This window comes from Schistocerca cancellata, chromosome 1, assembly GCF_023864275.1.
Source record: "Schistocerca cancellata isolate TAMUIC-IGC-003103 chromosome 1, iqSchCanc2.1, whole genome shotgun sequence".
Classification (NCBI taxonomy): Eukaryota; Metazoa; Arthropoda; class Insecta; order Orthoptera; family Acrididae; genus Schistocerca; species Schistocerca cancellata.
Genome location: NC_064626.1, coordinates 871,728,134 through 871,733,548, shown reverse-complemented (window position 1 = coordinate 871,733,548; position 5,415 = coordinate 871,728,134).

Here is a 5,415-nt window from a genome sequence, read left to right as displayed (position 1 = left end):
AAATGGCTCTGAGCACTATGGGACTTAACATCTGAGGTCATCAGTCCCCTAGAACTTAGAACTACTTAAACCTAACTAACCTAAGGACATCACAAACATCCATGCCCGAGGTAGGATTCGAACCTGCGACCGTATTGGTCGCGCGGTTCCAGATTGAAGCGCCTAGAACCGCTCGGCCACCCCGGCCGGCACTTATTTTTGTCTTAGATTGTATGTAACGTTCACAACGTTTGTTTTATTTAATGTCTGTAATAATTTTCACATAAAAATTCGGAGGGGTTTCTTTACTTCGTACATGGACACCATCGGCGGGTACGTAAATGTTTGGGGCGTGGACATCGGCATATGTTGAGTGATTATTGTGAAGAACATGGAAATGCCGCATACTCAGATGAGACAGCGTTATGAGCACCTGACTGATGTCTGAAAGAGGCCTCATTGAGGCTCTCCATTTGGCCACGTGGTCGGATCGTGCAAAACCAGATCTGTGGAGTTTTCTGATGTGACCTTACAGAATGGGATCGTGAGAACAGGCATACTCGTCGTCAAGGTTACAGTGTACTACTTCTGACTACCACAAGGGAGGGTCGCACATTGTGCCTCAGACACATGGTAACCTCTTCACATTTGCACCAGCCATCCGAGAACAAATCATGGACTCCCTGCAACATACTGTGTCATAACGCACCGTTGGTGGGACATTAGCAGCAACTGGACTGAGGAATTACCATCGCCAGCGTAGCTGCAGTTAACACCACAACACCAGCGACTGTGGAGTTGTGCCGTGCCCTGGAATGCTGAGTTGCTTATGAATGGCGTCGCAATGTCTCGGCGATACGTCGTGGTTCTGCAGTACCCCATATAACCGTCGTAGCGAGTCGGCCGCCGCGACCTGAGAATTTGTTGCATTCTTTCAATGTTTTGGAGAGGCACAGCGGTGCCACTTCTGGCGCCATGGTGTGAGCAGACATCGGGTATCACTTTAGGCCACGGGTGGTAGTGCGTAAAGGAATTGTGACGGCACAATGGCAGATCACGGACATCCCGCGTCCACGTGTGTCACATCTCATGCGACAGCATCGTGGTGCTATTTTTCAAATGAACAACGCTTTTCCACTAACGACACGTGTCCCTATGAACTGTCTGTATGATATTGAAGTACCCTTGCGGCCAGTGAGGTATCCAGATCGGTACGCGGTGGAATATGTGTGGTACCAGCTCGGATACCCAATCCGTTCCAATGACAGTATCCAGGATATTAAGGACCAGTTACTGCAGATGTGGGTCAGTCTGCTTTATGAAACCCTTCCGAACCGACTCGGTACATGCATCCTAGCCAGAGAGGATGCAATGTATTTACTTAACTACGAGTAGCATAACATACACTCCCGATCGGTGAAGTTTCGTTTCCTCCTACCCTTCTGGGTTGTTCACATTTCTTTGCCAGGCAGTGTATTTACCCGTTAACTCAATACTGTCGTTTCCGGACAACGTTCTGCAACCCAACACAACGGTGGTCGCATAGCAGTGGACGCTACCCTTGTGCACGAGGACATCGCCGGCTTGTCTACAGTATCAAAAGACACTGCTGATGTCTTCTTCGCTTAGCAATGCTATTTCGCCCGGCCAGTATAGATGTGGAGCCTGTTGCCATCAACTGGTTCCAGCTGAATTTTACAACGCCCTCCCTTACTTATTGTCCATAAATAAAGAAGCAAAAATTACTACGTTGTAGTTACTAATACTGCGCTGTACTTACTAATTTGGTAAGAAAAGAAACATTATACTTACAGATAAATAGTACTTTTTACTATTCTCGCAAAGTGGGTCTCAGTGTCTGGGCTGGCAGCTTTATCCCCATACAACCCATTAGAAGATTTTGTCCAGGGTTGTTGAAATGACAAGTCGCTGGAACATTATGTTGCTTTTAACCATTCTCTTCATTTATTTATACGTTCTTGACACACATTTTATAACAACACTTTTCGCATGTACGAGGTCTGTCTAAAAAGAATCCGACCTTTGATTTTCCCGCGCAAAATAGAGACGATAGCGCGGCGCCAATGCGATGGGTGTAACACAAATTAAGGAGTGGTTCGACCGATTCAAAAATGGCTGCACATCAGCGGAGAGTGACCAACGTTCTGGCAGGCCCTAAACTGCTCCGAGTGCAGCTGTTGTTGAGAGAGAGCAAAATTTGGTGATGACAGATCCAAGAGGTTGGAGTGAGTAAAGATTCTGCACATGCAATATTGCGTGATGATTTGAACATGCACCGAATAGCTGCGAAATTCGGGCCCAAGTTGTTGTCGCTGGAACAAAAAGACCTCCGTTTTGACGTTGCACAGGAACTTCTGGACACCACCAACACTGATCCTGGGTTTCTGAACACCGTTATACAGGAGATGAGTAATGGGTGTACGGGTACGACCCAGAATCAAAAAGACAGTCGTCACAATGAAAGCATCCTGAGTCTCTAAGGCGTGGGTGCGAAGCAAAATCAAGGTGATGTTGACTGCCTTCTTTGATGTCCGTGAAATTGTACATGATGAATACTCACCGGAAGGACATACAGTGACAAAGGAGTACTATCAAGATGTTCTCCGGCAACTCCGTGACACAGTTCGGCGAAAAACTGGCAACTATGTCACGACAACGCCCCCGCTCATTCATCCCACTTGATCCAAAATTTCTTGGCCAAACATGGAATTACAGCCGTTTGCCAACCTCCCCACTCTCAAGACATGGCTCCTTGTGACTTCTGCTTGTTTCCAAAATTGAAGACGCCACTGAAAGGATCCCGTTTTAAGAGTAGAGAAGAGATAACGCGGAACACGACGACGGGGCTGAACACCATTCCAAAAGAAGACTTCCAGAGGTGTTTCCAGCAGTGGAAGGATCGGTGGGCTAAGTGTGTACAAGCACAAGGGGCCTACTTTGAAGGGGATTAGGGTCCCAACCCCATCAAGTATTGGAAGAAAATTTTCTGGCCAAACGTCGGATACTTTTAGACGGACCTTGTATACTGTGGAACTTTCTTGAGGTAGACAAAGAGGACAGAAGAACAGAGAATGCCATGTACCAAACTCAATAGCTACTAAAATGACTTTGACGCGCTTGGCGCCAAAAAATCGGTATATGTGTTACGAAGTGCCTTCTAGAACAGGATGCAATCCAAAATGGTATTAATGTGACAGTCTTAATTGATATTGTTTTTCATATTTCGTTTATATAATGTTTTCTGGAGATAATTATTTGCGTCAAGACTTACAGACCTAATGGTTAATAACAAAGGTTGCAAATTTTGACAATATGAAAAGTAGTAGCTTCCTGTTATTTGATAAAATCGATTTCATTACCAGCAATAAAACCAGAAAATTTAAAAATGAAGAAAGAATTTATTGTCTGCGTGAAAACTGAAAATAATAATATTAAGTTTACTATAAATTCGTTTTTAGATAATTTAAGATGACAATGTAAATACTAATTTTCATCTTTATTACAAAGTGGACCGATATAAATAATAAAAATATATTAACATAAAAATAGCTTCTTGACAATGGACGATGAATATATAATTTAAGTAAGAAAATCAACCGAAGTCTGACCATAGTTTATACGGGACAGAATATTTTGATTAACCTGTGAAAGTTCCGAACAGTCTAGGTTCATTACAATTCGCAGAATACGAGGGCAGTTTAATAAGTAATGCAACACATTTTTTTTCTCGGCCAATTTTGGTTGAAAAAACCGGAAATTTCTTGTGGAATATTTTCAAACATTCCCGCTTCGTCTCGTATAGTTTCATTGACTTCCGACAGGTGACAGCGCTGTACGGAGCTGTTAAAATGGCGTCTGTAACGGATGTGCGTTGCAAACAACGGGCAGTGATCGAGTTTCTTTTGGCGGAAAACCAGGGCATCTCAGATATTCATAGGCGCTTGCAGAATGTCTACGGTGATGTGGCAGTGGACAAAAGCACGGTGAGTCGTTGGGCAAAGCGTGTGTCATCATCGCCGCAAGGTCAAGCAAGACTGTCTGATCTCCCGCGTGCGGGCCGGCCGTGCACAGCTGTGACTCCTGCAATGGCGGAGCGTGCGAACACACTCGTTCGAGATGATCGACGGATCACCATCAAACAACTCAGTGCTCAACTTGACATCTCTGTTGGTAGTGCTGTCACAATTGTTCACCAGTTGGGACATTCAAAGGTTTGTTCCCGCTGGGTCCCTCGTTGTCTAACCGAACACCATAAAGAGCAAAGGAGAACCATCTGTGCGGAATTGCTTGTTCGTCATGTGGCTGAGGGTGACAATTTCTTGTCAAAGATTGTTACAGACGATGAAACATGGGTTCATCACTTCGAACCTGAAACAAAACGGCAATCAATGGAGTGGCGCCACACCCACTCCCCTACCAAGAAAAAGTTTAAAGCCATACCCTCAGCCGGTAAAGTCATGGTTACAGTCTTCTGGGACGCTGAAGGGGTTATTCTGTTCGATGTACTTCCCCATGGTCAAACGATCAACTCTGAAGTGTATTGTGCTACTCTTCAGAAATTGAAGAAACGACTTCAGCGTGTTCGTAGGCACAAAAATCTGAACGAACTTCTCCTTCTTCATGACAACGCAAGACCTCACACAAGTCTTCGCACCCGAGAGGAGCTCACAAAACTTCAGTGGACTGTTCTTCCTCATGCACCCTACAGCCCCGATCTCGCACCGTCGGATTTCCATATGTTTGGCCCAATGAAGGACGCAATCCGTGGGAGGCACTACGCGGATGATGAAGAAGTTATTGATGCAGTATGACGTTGGCTCCGACATCGACCAGTGGAATGGTACCGTGCAGGCATACAGGCCCTCATTTCAAGGTGGCGTAAGGCCGTAGCATTGAATGGAGATTACGTTGAAAAATAGTGTTGTGTAGCTAAAAGATTGGGGAATAACCTGGTGTATTTCAATGCTGAATAAAACAACCCCTGTTTCAGAAAAAAAATGTGTTTCATTACTTATTGAACTGCCCTCGTACATTGCTGACTTCTTCTTCTGCAACCTGTCCATCTTTCAAATTACGTCACCTGATTATACGCCATTGACTGCCAGCTATCATAGACACGGTGACGCTACTTAATTATTTAACAATTTTTAAAACAGTTTTTAATAATTCTTGACAGCTCTTTAATAATGTAAAGCACTCTTCTGTATTATTTTACGTCAACTTAATTTTAATCACGCATACAAGTCATTATATTAGCTTCTACACACACCTCTGTCTAACCATACAAGAACTTGAACTAGCTAGATCCACTCAGTCCTCTAGTAACAGCCCTGAGGAGAGGCTCACCCCAACTGTGTTCTTTCGCAGCCATCGACTACAAAGTAACATGGTATCACTCGTCATTTATGTAGTAAA